The following is a 3136-nucleotide window of genomic DNA, read 5'->3' on the forward strand; positions in this document are numbered from 1 at the left end:
TACTTAACATATTTTGGGGACAAATTTGTACCCAAAAGTTAGCTAAACCTGACAAAATCTCCAAAAAACTCCTCTTGGGGACATCCTCATTTGATAAAAATGAAGTAAACAAAGTTTTTTTTTTTATTATTGTAAAAATGCAGAAAGTTTCCTGTGAGGGGTAGGTTTCGGTGTAGGGTTGGTGTAGGGCAATAGAATATGTGTGTGTGTGTGTGTGTGTGTGTTTATTTTCCTACGGCTGGTTGGGACGTTTTTTGGGGTTGTGTCTCAAAACCTAGTGAGCTGCCTACCTAGACAGCGTTTTAGAGCATTAAATGGCGCGTTCAGAGTCAGAAGAACGTGCGCATGATATCGCATGATTCTATTAACTCGGAAAGTTACAATTCTTACTAAACAGTTGCGGATCGCGTTGCGGATATGCTCGCCAGTGATGATGTCTAGCTAGGAGTGTCACTAGGTTTTGAGACGAGGCCATTGTGTTGCGCTCAGTCTCAGGGAATCTTCACTGTTCTCTTCTTCCCCGAGTCTGATTTTGTAGGGAGGAGCTGCGACTCTCGGGAAGATATAGACACTTTGGCTGAGGACAACAGCAGGTAGAGAGCTTTTGGTCTTATTAAAAGTGTTCCAGCTGCATTTTGATGTTCTTTTCCATGCAGCGAGAGAGTTTGTTGAGCCTGTGTTAGCGTCAGGCTAGCTGATCTCCGTCTACCCCTCCCTGCTTCATCATGTGTGTGTGATTTAAAGGTTGTGGTCTCGATGTTGTTGATCAGTGATGTAGTATGGGTGTGATGGAGCAGTTCAGTGGGAACTTTATTGGCTGGATGCGTGTATTTTGAGGAGGTTTTGTTCGCTCTGGCTAACCGGTGGCTAACGGGATTAAAAGTGCTTGTGATCTGAGCCTCATAAAGCTGACAAAACAAAATGATGCGCTCGGTCTGACAGGCTTTGAAGAGCTGAGCAGGGTTGCCAGGTTTTCACTAGAAAACCTGCCCAAATTCTACTCAAAACTAGCCCAAAACTATTCGCGTTTCGAGGGGTCCCCAGTTAAAAATCGCGTTCCGGGGGGTAAAATATACGTTTGTTGGCGGGGTTCCCCTGCTAAAATTTGCATTCCAGGGGATAAATATCATGTTATTGGAGTCGCTTCAACCCGCGGACATGAAACAATGTAGTATGGGTGTGATGGAGCAGTTCAGTGGGAACTTTATTGGCTGGATGCGTGTATTTTGAGGAGGTTTTGTTCGCTCTGGCTAACCGGTGGCTAACGGGATTAAAAGTGCTTGTGATCTGAGCCTCATAAAGCTGACAAAACAAAATGATGCGCTCGGTCTGACAGGCTTTGAAGAGCTGAGCAGGGTTGCCAGGTTTTCACTAGAAAACCTGCCCAAATTCTACTCAAAACTAGCCCAAAACTATTCGCGTTTCGAGGGGTCCCCAGTTAAAAATCGCGTTCCGGGGGGTAAAATATACGTTTGTTGGCGGGGTTCCCCTGCTAAAATTTGCATTCCAGGGGATAAATATCATGTTATTGGAGTCGCTTCAACCCGCGGAAATGAAAAAGAACCCGCGGCAACAGTGTTAAAGTAGCCCAATTCCGCGGGAAAACCGGGGACTTGGCAACACTGGAGCTGAGTCATATACAAACATATATATATATACTGGTTTATTTAAATGTTAAAAGCTACAGTGAAGTATACTTAGAGTTGTATTACAGCAAGTTGCACTTAAAAAGTCGTGTCATTATTATTATATCACTTAGCATTTATTATTATCAATTTAGCACTTGGTACAGAACAAGTACAAACGTGATTGTGTGTGTGTGTGTGTGTGTGTGTGTGTGTGTAACTATAACGTATGTAATACCTGTACATATATAAGCAAATTTCAAGATAGATATTTATTTATTTTTATATATTTATTTTAACATTTTATATTTAAAGATAGATATTTATTTATATATATTATTTTAGAATTTTAGTTAATGTAGTTAATAGTTCATGTATATTTTATGTTATACACATGCACACGTAAATATTAAAAGTAAATATTTATTTAAACTTTATATTACTTTTTATTATATTATATATTATTGTATATAAATATACATGTTTTAAATATTATATTTAATATTTATCGTATGTGTGTATAAAACTATACAAATATTAGTAAATATTGTATGTATAAATTATAAGTTATGCATACATAAATATTAAAAGTACATTTTTTAAAGATATATTTTATACTTAATATTTCTTTATTATATATTGCATTATTGTATATAAACATACATATATTACATTTAATATTTATATCATATATATATATATATTTGTTTGTGTGTGTGTATAAAACTATACATATCTAAGTAAATATTTCAAGATAGATATTTATTTATTTTATATATTTATTATATATAAATATAATTTATTTTATTTGTTATACACACATATACATAAAATAACAGTAAATATTTCTTTATTTTTATACTTAATTGTTTATTGTATATCATATAGTACTGTATATAAATATACATATTTAAATTATATTTAATATTTATGTCATGTGTGTATTTATATATAAATAAACTATAGATATCTAAGTAAATGTTTAAAGATCTACGTTTGTATTTTATATATATATATTCATATTTTTAATAATGTATATATTATCCTATATTAATATTTGCTTATGTGTGTGTGTGTGTGTGTGTGTGTGTGTGTGAGTATATGATGTTTTTAGTGGTTATTTATTTTTACGGTCTTACAGCACAAAACAAAATGCATGCATGTCTACTGACAGTGTTGATGTCCTGTGCTCAGAGTGTAATGTTGACCGCTGTGGTCTGTCTGTAGGACTGAAGGACGGTTAAATATGGATCCAGCATCTCTTCCAGAGCAGCTGTCAGTTGTTAATGAACAGGTGCTGAATTCATCGGGCAGATCGGTGACCGCAGCTGTAAGTCTGCGCCGCTTCCTCTGCTACGGCTCTGAGAGCGCCACCTACAGCACCAGAGAGTGTGCTCTGTGTGCTCTGGGCGCCCTGGCCCTGATGCAGCTCATCGAGGGGGGACGGGGCTGTGAGGTGGTGGAGGAGATGGAGGAGATCAATCTGGAGGGCCGCGCTGTCCGTGCCACCC

This window comes from Sinocyclocheilus anshuiensis, unplaced genomic scaffold, assembly GCF_001515605.1.
Source record: "Sinocyclocheilus anshuiensis isolate Anshui unplaced genomic scaffold, SAMN03320099.WGS_v1.1 scaffold723, whole genome shotgun sequence".
NCBI lineage: Eukaryota > Metazoa > Chordata > Actinopteri > Cypriniformes > Cyprinidae > Sinocyclocheilus > Sinocyclocheilus anshuiensis.